At 40.4% G+C, this 12,032-nt stretch overlaps 1 pseudogene; it reads left to right on the forward strand.

Annotated features, from left to right (window-relative positions):
* The window catches only part of LOC122646003, a 31,374-nt pseudogene extending 20,736 nt beyond the window's left edge, over positions 1-10,638 (forward strand).
* The last annotated feature ends 1,394 nt before the right edge of the window (positions 10,639-12,032 follow it).

Below are 12,032 nucleotides of genomic sequence, written 5' to 3' on the forward strand. Positions count from 1 at the left end.
TGCATATGTTAAGTAAATTTTCCACCTAACATCACAACTAAGTCAGAGGTATATGATACTGTGACAACTCGGGAGACACTGTGGGTCACTTAACTTATCGCCACAATGAAACCTCAATTGTCACCTGGGACCTACGCCGATCGAAGCCTCCAAGACCACTCAGTGGCAGACCCCTGATAACCAATACTACCATGACTGGCCTCTCCCACCTCCACAGAATCCGGTGTACTGATTACCCAACACCTAAACCCCTGTTGGTAAGGGTCGTAGCATAAGGGTGTAAAATCCTAGCCACAGCTACATGCAAGTCCTATCGTCCCGAGAGGTAATCCGGGCGCATCAACTTTTCATCTGGTTTAGTGCCCGGTTACCAGCATGGCACGGCGCATACAGTTCAACATGACATTCAACATAATTTCTTCATAAATGTATATAGTGTTCGGGGTTCAGGCACCGGTACCCACCGGCACCGAGACCCATCAAAGTAAAGCATCTCCAATTAACATCATAACATTCATATATAAAAGTATGTAATATGCGCAAGCATGCTTAATAATTTATAATGATGACATAATAAACAATGCAATAATAATATCAAGCCCAAACAACCAAACCCACTCACAATATGTGTTATGCCCCGATGTTATGAGTTGTCGCCGAAATCAAGTAACACGTCACAAGATGAAAACTTTAAACCTAAATAAAGAGTGAAAATAGGGTTAATTAAGTAAAGGGACGGATCCCCAAAAGGTCTCCCATAAATCATTTAAGTATAAGGTTTCAGAAGTGAAGTGGTTGCAGGAGTGGTTTCATGCCCAAATTCTGCAACCACATGTAAATCCTAGGAAACCGGGGGTTCGGGACAGTTTTAGTCAAGGTCGGATGCAGATGTGGTTTCAGAAAACTGAAACCGAGTGTAAATCCGACCTTCACAGGGGCTCAGGACAATTTTGGTCAAGGTCGGATGCAGATGTGGTTTCAGAAAACTGAAACCGAGTGTAAATCCGACCTTCACAGAATCCTTCTCGGGAAGGTAATTTCAGGGTGGTTTCTTGCAGGTCTGAAACCACATGTAAATCCTAGCTAACCAGGGGCTTAGGATAGTTTTAGTCAAGGTCGGATGCAGATGTGGTTTCAGAAAACTGAATCCGAGTGTAAAACCACATACCTGCAGAACCGAAAATTGAAGGGTTTCTCCCTAGGGATTCATTTTCCAAGGGGTTTAAAGGTAGGGAGGCTTCAAAAAAACTTCCTCCTAGGTCCATTAGGGTTCTAAGACCTCATTAGGTCCATGTAATCCCATGGATTTAAGAGAAAACAAAGAGAACCTAAATTAGGACATAATATGTTAGAAACCTTAAATTTCTTAAATGGAAAGAGATTACTTAGGCTTAGGGCTTGTAATGGAGTGAAATAACTCCACCATAGTCTAGGTTTAGAGGTTCCATCGATTCCTTGGGTTCCAAGAGAACCCTAGGTCGAATTTCTCCCATTTCCCAAACCCCAAAACCCAAAATAGAAGAAAAGAGATGGGATTGAATGGCTTACCCACCCCAAGGTAGAAGGCTCCATGTTGAGGCTCCAAGAAGTGATCTTCAAACCTCCAACCAAGATTCTCCACCCTTCTTCCTCCTTTTCTCCTTCCTTCTTTCTTCTCTCTCCTTTCTCTCCTCTTTCTCTCTTCCACGATTTAGGCTAGATGGGAGAAGAAATGAAAATGAATCCTTCTCCCCCCCCTTTGTCTTATTTATAGAAAATGGGCCTTGGGTCCTTTAAGTTAAATGGGTCAATAGCTAAATGGGTTGACCCATTGGTTTCAAATAGAAAAGAACCCACTTGGGGATGGGTCCATCCACCATGGGATTATAAGCCCATCACACGCTCCCTTAAATAAGTGGGACCCACAAATGGAATATTCCCAACTCAACTAAAATAGCCCGGGCGGTCCCAATCTTGACCCATACTTCGAGGGCATCGAGAGAAGGATAAATAAATAAGCCAAGGGCTAGAACTTACTTCTCCATTGCCATGGTGTGTCAATGGTAAGCCCGTATCATGGTCAATAATTTGTAACTGGGTTTGACCACCAGTGAGAACAGCTCACCAGCACGTGGCAGTGATAACCACACGTCACGGGGAAGAAATAATAATTAATTATGATCCGGGGTGCGGGTATAACATCCTCCCCACCTTACAAGAAATTTCGTCCCCGAAATTTGAGGCAGCTAGGGTCTCAAGTGATAAGGACTGTTGGATAACAATATCCCAAGTCACCCACATCTTGAACTAAGTCAAAGGTCGGGTCAAGATGAGGCAGTGCCTACGTGGCACAGCAAGTCAGGTTCCACAATTCTCTTTTCCTTACAGGGTCGCATTACCACAGGGGTGTGGTTCACAATAACCCTAGAAAAACAGGGTTCCAACTACTAAGTTAAGTCTCAAGGAACAGAGTTCCCTAAATCTTCCAGATCAGGTGATACCATTCTAGCCTTCACTACTCTGGTCAGTCTTGGGTTACAGGATTTAACCTGTCCATGTCCCAACATGGGGTTCACATTCTAAAGGCTTTCACATCTGGTTGTCTCATTACCTAACCCAACTTTAGAATGATTTGGAATATTGATGGAATCTCCTATTGTTCACTCCCAGTACGGAGGGGACGCATTTGGTGATCCATTACCCCATTCATATCTGTCGTTGGAGAAGGTCTTGTTACATCCTTCAGTTTCAACTTTCACAACCTTTAACCTACTACACAGTTATCCCACAGGGAAGAGTCCACATCAGTCCTCTTTCGAGAACCAATAACCATTACTAGCTTTTGTCCAAGTCAACTCTTCAAGCAGTCTCCATAATTTAACCTATCCGGTCATTAAATTCATTCTTCATTACCCTAAGGTTTGGTCAACCAAGGTCAGGGCTCCAGCTAGTTTCACAGTAAGGTCGAGGTAAGTCATACTTGTAGTACCAGAGAATCACTCTAGTCACACAAGTCCAAGGTTCTAAGGTATATCTATATATATTTATCACACCAATATGTAGGCATAGATTCAATAATTACATTCAAATCCCTATGGACATATCTGTCATCTAGGTCAATCCACCAGAACTAGAAGTTCTCAGGTACGGTTCACTAAGTCTCTTTTTTTTTTTTTTTTTTTTTTGGAAAGTCAAATCACGGTGTAGGACTTTCTCTATGAGTCTAAACAAGGTTTGGATGGACCAAGTAAAGTTCAAATAGAGTCGTCACTAGCTTGAGGTGTTATGAATGACTTCCAAATACACGTGACCTTCATGGCTTACTCAAATAAACCAGTCTATTACTTTCCTTTCCTAGTACCTATCCATAGGTTTAGATTCTACGCACCGCATTAAGGGTCTCTACCCGTATAGGTTTAGGTTTCTCTATCCATAAGGTTCGGGTCTTTAAATTCATAGGATCGAAGGTCTTCATCCTCAAAGGTAACTCTTCTCCTCTTATGTAAGAGAGGAGTCACAACGGTTACCGATGCCTGCTAGTTCTTATTAGCTGGCCCAGTCGGGTACAAGTCCTAACCTCTTTCAATTCAAGGTATTGACTAGACTTAGGTGGTTCCCACAAATGGGTCACACAACGGGGTGTCCGATCTATGGTATAGGCACATAATCATCACATATAAGTGTAGTCAAAGGTCTCCAAAACAAGCTAAAAATCCTAAAAGAAATCAGGTGGACTCACGACCGGTGTCAGTACTCTGGGTCTGTTCGTGGCTCCTCCGCGAAAATAGGGAGAGCAAACTAACGGGCGGATGTGGAATGCGAATCCGTTCGTTTGTCCGATCTCAAAAGTCTCAATGGTCGAGAGGGTTTAAGTCAAATGGATTTACGGACGGATGCATGAGTGTGGATCCGTTCGTTGATCCGCACAGATTTATAATGATAATTTCAAGTTTTACGCGGAGCGGATTCACGATAAGTGGATTCGCTCGTTCGTTCATTTGCAGAAATTTAACATAACAGAGCCGCGAGTTTTAAAACTCACTTTTGGCTCCAAAGAAAGGAACATAACCGCAGGGAAAAAAAAGCTCTACAGGGACTTCCGTTCAAGCTTCCCTCGGGTGGTTTTCTTGTAATCTTAAGCCTCAAGGTTTAACTCTCACTTGTTCAAGATATGGCTTTCTTCCCATTCCTACTTTCTCTTTTCTTGGATTTGGGATGAATCATTTCAAGTTGTGATCATGTCTTGACTTTGCTTGTAATACCATGACCATGTATACCAAATCCATGCCAAACCGATTGGAACTAGGGTTTTTGGGTGTAAATCAAGTCCTATTTGATCGATGACACTAAGTTGTTGGATCCTTGTTTGATTATTGCATCTTTTATAAATTTACAAGTCTTTGGAAATATTTTAGAGATTGTTGCTAGGTTTATCATATATAGTTGAATTTTACTTGGATTATGTTCAAGTTTTGGTTGTAGTAAAGTCCTCAATTTACAGTATTTTGAAGAAACTCTTCAAGTTCAAATCTAATCCTTTTACATGTCATAAAATCTCATAGAAAATTATCACATTGTCTTATCTTCAAGCATATTCTCTTGTATACATGATCGTTGATAAAAATCCTTAGAATCTTTTCTCTCTTCCTCAAATAAATAATTCTTGTCTCTTGTTGAGGTATTTTCATCCAATAACTTGCTTGTTTCATATTCGTTGGGATGTAAAGTAGCCAAAAGTATATGTTGTTCACATTGATCTCATTATTCACGTCCATGCACTAGGGATTTCACACGGATTTTACATGTGCATTGATCTTATTCATTTCTCTTCACTCCAAACATCTTCCTCTGGTTATCATGTCTCATTTCCCTTATATGCTCTTGTCACAATACAATTTCCACATCTTGTAGACATTTCACTTCTATAATTTTATTTGTCAAGCATAAAGCTTAAGTTACCGGGGTAAGATATGCCACAAGAGGGGCGAGGGAAACATCAAATAGAGGTAATAAAAGCCTAACATAGGTTGGTTCATCAAGACAGGGCAAGAAAACCCTTTATGGCTTGGGCGGTTTTAGGTGTGGTTTCAGTAAGTTGCAACCACAGGTAAATCCGAGCTTTCACAGAACCAATTTTGTTATTAGAAATTCATGGATTCTCAGTCGGTTTCACAAAATTGAATCCACGGATGAAACCGCATGGCCCAAAATTAAAATTTTAAAACCCGTGACTTAGAGGTTTATTTTTCTCCTTCAAAACACAACTCTAAAGCTCCGGAGAAACCCCAACTGCGACCATACTTGCTCTCTCCTCACTCCTTGGTGGATTTTAGTGCTCCAAATTACTCCTCAACAACATCCAATCGCATTCGAGTAAGATCTCTCTCTCTCCCATTGATTTCTCTCAAGGAGAAACCCCAAAACATAATTTAGGTTTTGAAAACTTGGGGGTTTTTGCTTTCTTTTGCTCAGTAGGCTGTTCACAATCTAATCTTAACCATTTTCTCACCATAAGCAACCTATACAAGGGCTTGCATACGATCTTGGCATCTAACTCAAGGATTTAGGTTGGATTTTGGAAAAAAACCAAAACCTACTCAAATTTTCCTCTTCTCTTTTGCCATGTATGAATCGGTCTTACTAGATAGGGCTTAGTTTACATCCTTTGAGTTGTCACAAGCCAACTTTACTTGTTTCTCAAGATTCAAACTTCCAATCACAAAATCTGAAATTTTTTTTTTTTTTTTTTTTTTTGAAGCCTAAGGCATGCTCCATGATCGAACAAGTCTACTTCTTGTTTGAATTTACTACTTTGTATAAAATATCATGTCCTAGGCATAATATGACCATGAATCTTCATTATTTATCATGTCATTCACATAATGGCCATGCCTTTCCTTTTTCCCTAACTTCTTAGATCACAATTGGATAAAATCAAAATTTTCTAGCCTAAGAATCCTGCTGAAATTTAATTTGCTTTGGAAGGAAAATCAAGGACTAGGTTTTGAACTCCACAACCTTACATTGATCATCTACTTAGGCCTTAGCATTCAAGGTACAAATTTGCTATCAATCTTGGCTTTTAGCTGCAGGTTAAAACAATCAATGGCTCCAATAACACAGCGTGCATGCGTTGAACAAGTTGCACCAACTGTCCTAGATCCACTATGGTTTCAAAAGATAGAGGACCCAGAGCTTTACCCAGACTACTTCCGCTTTAAAAAAAAATATAGTGGAAGGGCGGGATGTAGTGTTGGATGATCTCAAAGCTTCCATGGTGGGGCAGAGATTCGAGGCATTGGGGTGGACCAACATTCTCAACCTTCCTGAACCATACTACCCAAAACTCATTCTCTATTTCTATGCAAATCTGAACACCGGGAACCCGGGCACACAAAACTATCGGGTTGTTTCATATGTCAAGGGGGTTCCTATAGCCTTCATTGCAGCACAGTTGGCCGGCGTTATCAACGTGTCCATTGGAGGAGCAAGGACCTATTGTTCACTTAGAAGGAATCCCTATACCTTAATCAAGTGGGAGGTATTGACATTCTGATGGCCATCAGGCGGCTGAACCTGCGAGTGGTGGATGGCTTCGATGAGGTCACGAAGCAACTCTCCAATCAGACTTGGCGCCTAGAGGGTATCGAGAGAGGGGTAGATGACATCGACAGCTTTCTTGGTCGCGATGGTGGCGGTGGTGCAATGTCTAGCCCAGCTTTCTCTCAACAAATTGAAGTTATCTCGGATCAGTTCTTCTAGTTCCTGTCTTAGGATGAACAACTGGGGACTTTTAGAAATGATAGACTTGTATATTTAATCTGAGATGAATAGAATCAAATGTTTTGAGTTGGAACAGATGAGATCTTGCATTTCGAGTTGGGGAAAGGCACAGTTATGCCGAAGCAGAGAATCTGGAACAATTATAGTGTTTAGATTGGTATCTTTTGATTGAGCAGGATAGAATCATATGTCTTTGTTGGAATAGATGAAATCATGAATGTTGAAATGGGAAGGATATGATTGCCTCCCAAGAAAATTTTGAACGATTGAATATTTGTAATTAATCTTATATGTATCTCTATGTATTTGCTTACTTCTTTCTTGTTTAAATCATTATTGATAATTATGCTTGGTTATAATTGGTTCATCATTGTTTATGAATTTTAACATATAGTTACTCATTTATGACCTACTTAAGGCCCAACCAAGCAATTTCAAAGTTGTAGCTTAACAGCCTATGGTTCAAGTCCTAAGTGTCATGTTGCCTATTATCTTCTAAGTTCTTGTTTCACCACAATCAGTCTTCTCCTATGTCTGCATACAATCATTTATGTTCTTAAAGATTTTTAGTTTAGAACCTAATTGTGGAGAGTAAATCAAGAGTCCGCGAGACTGTGGTCGGTGCAGAGCATCATGCTCTGATACCACTCTGTCACGCCCCCATCCCAGACAAGGGATAAAATACATTATAAGGGGTGACTAGGACAACGCTTGTCATCCTATTAAGCTGCCAGGATCACTGACACAGTGTCCCAACGCACAGTCATAACTAATATTAAAACAATATAATATCAGAGTGCGGAAAGGAAAATATTACATTCCAAATGATCAGTAGTTTTGCGGAAGCGTATAAAATCAATAATTACAAGATGATCAAAGCCTAGATGATAAATACTGTAGTTAATCCATTTTTCATTACCATCTAATAATGATTAACAAGGGTATAACAGTAAATGTTTTTACATGGGCCTACGCCCTAAAATAAAAAAAAAAGGGGAACAAGTCCCTAGAGTTCTCACGGCCCGTAGGCGCAATTGTCACAAGGACACCCGTTGCCATGTTCCTCTAACACAGCTTCCGGCTCCTCCGTACCTGCATCATAATCTAAAAATTGTGTACACGAGGGGGTTAGCTCTCCACTGAGCCAGTGAGGGGATGGGGATGCACAAACACACAATTCACATAGTCCAATGATGCATGCATATGTTAAGTAAATTTTCCACCTAACATCACAACTAAGTCAGAGGTATATGCTACTGTGACAACTCGGGAGACACTATGGGTCACTTAACTTATCGCCACAATGAAACCTCAATTGTCACCTGGGACCTACGCCGATCGAAGCCTCCAAGACCACTCGTGCGGCACCCCGATAACCAATACTACCATGACTGGCCTCTCCCACCTCCACAGTAATCCGGTGATCGATTACCCAACACCTAAACCCCTGTTGGTAAGGGTCGTAGCATAAGGGTGTAAAATCCTAGCCACAGCTACATGCAAGTCCTATCGTCCCGAGAGGTAATCCGGGCGCATCAACTTTTCATCTGGTTTAGTGCCCGGTTACCAGCATGGCACGGCGCATACAGTTCAACATGACATTCAACATAATTTCTTCATAAATGTATATAGTGTTCGGGGTTCAGGCACCGGTACCCACCGGCACCGAGACCCATCAAAGTAAAGCATCTCCAATTAACATCATAACATTCATATATAAAAGTATGTAATATGCGCAAGCATGCTTAATAATTTATAATGATGACATAATAAACAATGCAATAATAATATCAAGCCCAAACAACCAAACCCACTCACAAATGCCCCGATGTTATGAGTTGTCGCCGAAATCAAGTAACACGTCACAAGATGAAAACTTTAAACCTAAATAAAGAGTGAAAATAGGGTTAATTAAGTAAAGGGACGGATCCCCAAAAGGTCTCCCATAAATCATTTAAGTATAAGGTTTCAGAAGTGAAGTGGTTGCAGGAGTGGTTTCATGCCCAAATTCTGCAACCACATGTAAATCCTAGGAAACCGGGGGTTCGGGACAGTTTTAGTCAAGGTCGGATGCAGATGTGGTTTCAGAAAACTGAAAACCGAGTGTAAATCCGACCTTCACAGTAATCCTTCTCGGGAAGGTAATTTCGTGGTGGTTTCTTGCAGTGTCCGAAACCACATGTAAATCCTAGTTAACCAGGGGCTTAGGATAGTTTTAGTCAAGGTCGGATGCAGATGTGGTTTCAGAAAACTGAATCCGAGTGTAAAACCACATACCTGCAGAACCGAAAATTGAAGGGTTTCTCCCTAAGGATTCATTTTCCAAGGGGTTTAAAGGTAGGGAGGCTTCAAAAAAACTTCCTCCTAGGTCCATTAGGGTTCTAAGACCTCATTAGGTCCATGTAATCCCATGGATTTAAGAGAAAACAAAGAGAACCTAAATTAGGACATAATATGTTAGAAACCTTAAATTTCTTAAATGGAAAGAGATTACTTAGGCTTAGGGCTTGTAATGGAGTGAAATAACTCCACCATAGTCTAGGTTTAGAGGTTCCATCGATTCCTTGGGTTCCAAGAGAACCCTAGGTCGAATTTCTCCCATTTCCCAAACCCCAAAACCCAAAATAGAAGAAAAGAGATGGGATTGAATGGCTTACCCACCCCAAGGTAGAAGGCTCCATGTTGAGGCTCCAAGAAGTGATCTTCAAACCTCCAACCAAGATTCTCCACCCTTCTTCCTCCTTTTCTCCTTCCTTCTTTCTTCTCTCTCCTTTCTCTCCTCTTTCTCTCTTCCACGATTTAGGCTAGATGGGAGAAGAAATGAAAATGAATCCTTCTCCCCCTTTGTCTTATTTATAGAAAATGGGCCTTGGGTCCTTTAAGTTAAATGGGTCAATAGCTAAATGGGTTGACCCATTGGTTTCAAATAGAAAAGAACCCACTTGGGGATGGGTCCATCCACCATGGGATTATAAGCCCATCACACGCTCCCTTAAATAAGTGGGACCCACAAATGGAATATTCCCAACTCAACTAAAATAGCCCGGGCGGTCCCAATCTTGACCCATACTTCGAGGGCATCGAGAGAAGGATAAATAAATAAGCCAAGGGCTAGAACTTACTTCTCCATTGCCATGGTGTGTCAATGGTAAGCCCGTATCATGGTCAATAATTTGTAACTGGGTTTGACCACCAGTGAGAACAGCTCACCAGCACGTGGCAGTGATAACCACACGTCACGGGGAAGAAATAATAATTAATTATGATCCGGGGTGCGGGTATAACATAGGGAGAGGGGAAGATGCTTCCTTTGAGTAAGAATGCCCCCAAGATCCTTGTGGTTGGGTCTCATGCACACAAAATCGGCTACCAATGTGGAGGGTGGAGTATTTTATGGTAGGGCACCTCAGGCAACATCACCAAAGGAACAACCATCTTAGAAGGCATCAAGAAGGTTGTTAGTAAACAGACCCGGGTTGTTTTCCAAGAAAAACCCGACAAGCAATTCGTTAACGAGAACCAGTATTCCTCCTACGCGATTGTGGTTGTTGGCGAGCTCCAATATGTAGAGATGGACTGTGATAGCAAAGAGCTCAGGATAGCATTGGACGGTGAGGAGACTATCAAAACTGTGTGCAAGGAGGTGAAATGTCTGGTCATCATTGTGTCAGGTCGACCCGTGGTAACAGAGCCTTATGTGGATATTATGGAGGCATCGGTGGCTGCTTGGCTTCTAGTCGCGCAATAGAGGCCATGGTGTTTCATCTTCCTCTGCATCATCTTTTTCATTTAGTTGATTGGTTATGGTATAGATTACAACAAAAAAAAATTGTAGATAAAGGGCTATATAAAGATCAGAAGGGTATGTTTGTTGTAGCATTCATATAATTGTTATTTTGATCAATGAAAATTTATGAAATACTAAGGCTGTGTTTGATATGGATTTTTGGAATGCATTCTAGGTTGATTTTCCATTCTCGGAAATAAAAACAACTATTTTTATCATCTGTGAAATCGACTTAGAATGCAAGCATAATAGGAGCTTTTCTGTTACATTCATGGAAGAGGAGGCAATCCAAGATGGATTATGGATGTTGATGTAGAAATCGCAACCAAGGAATATCGATTGGGAAAACAATTACCATTAATCCAAAGGGAATGTCACTGAGTGTAACAATCTTATTTAGTTAATGAAGGGAAGAGGATGGGATATACTTTTTTTGAGCATTTTTTTCATTTTTTCTTTGCTTGACTAGTGACATTAGGGAAAGAAAGCCTTAGTAAAAGGAGACAAATAATTGTGCAAGCTAAAGTTATAAAATAAAATAGAGTATACGAACCACCATTGTTCATCAACTGGAGGAGTAGTTGATGTGTTGATAGGGGAGTCCATAATCACATCAAATCAAATTTGTGTAAAAAAAAAAAAGTTCCACACATTGTTGGAGGAGGATTGAAACAAAATATATTTTCAGATTCTAAATGACTAGTGTCTTTCTTAAACCATTCTTCATCTTTTTAATATGGGTAAATTACATAGCAACCCCTGAGATTTGCTCTAAATATAGTGCAATCCCTTGTGTTTCCAAAATATACACTCCGACCCCCTGAGTTTAGGGTACTTGTTACTCTAAGCCCCACTCTGTTAGAGGATTCCTGTTAGTTGTTGACATGTTGGCTATCGATGCCTTAAAATGACAAATATACCCTTGATGGGGTGTGAGCTTACCATTTTGCCCATATGGCAGTCCAAACTTCACACCCCCTTCCTTCTACAGACAAGGGTTGGATGCAAGGAAACAATGAAACTGGGCTTGCTCATTGATGCAAATGCATAAGCCAATTGGAAGGCTTTCTTTTTCTCTTCTATAGATACTAGTCTTCTTTCTGAGATAAAATAGGTGGAATAGATCTTACTAGGATTGATGACGTTTGACGTCTCTTCCACCAGTATCTGCTGAATATTTTTCAAGTAAATGTTAGTAAATCTTTTGGGATTGGTGTGTGGTTTGTGTGATTACACTTTCATCAAAAAAAAAGGAAAGCAAGTCTTTGTTGGGTTAATAAGATTGTAACTATTTTCGTTATAGTTGTAAATGTCACCAAGGTCAGGGTTGGATTTTTCTCGTACTTCCACATTGTGATCATGTGGGTCTCACATTCATACTCTCTTTCTTTTCTAACTATCAGAATTGATATAGTTTTATATTTCATTAATCTGAATTAGTTTAAAATACAAGATATATATATATATATATATATATATATAT

Source organism: Telopea speciosissima, chromosome 11, assembly GCF_018873765.1.
Source record: "Telopea speciosissima isolate NSW1024214 ecotype Mountain lineage chromosome 11, Tspe_v1, whole genome shotgun sequence".
NCBI lineage: Eukaryota > Viridiplantae > Streptophyta > Magnoliopsida > Proteales > Proteaceae > Telopea > Telopea speciosissima.